The following is a 336-nucleotide window of genomic DNA, read 5'->3' on the forward strand; positions in this document are numbered from 1 at the left end:
ATTAAAATTTTCATATATTTTTAAATACTAAATATATCATAGTAATCTTCTCCACTTTTTTTTTGGCATTCTAGTAATTGTCTTTAGTTAACCAAGAGAGAAATGTAATTAACTAGTCCACGTAAGTACGTAGTAGAATCCGTAACGTAAAGTATGTGAGTGATTGTTAGTGTATTTGGGAGAAATGAGTGGCTTAAACTTTATTCTCATTTTTTTTGAGACTCACTATAAATTAAAGTATTGTTAGGTTATGGTTTGGTAAAATTTTTATTTTTAAAAGGTATTTTTTTTAAAATTATGACATTTATTTTTAATAAATTAAATTAAAAATAATTG

The sequence above is a fragment of the Arachis ipaensis genome, chromosome B04 (assembly GCF_000816755.2).
Source record: "Arachis ipaensis cultivar K30076 chromosome B04, Araip1.1, whole genome shotgun sequence".
Classification (NCBI taxonomy): domain Eukaryota; kingdom Viridiplantae; phylum Streptophyta; class Magnoliopsida; order Fabales; family Fabaceae; genus Arachis; species Arachis ipaensis.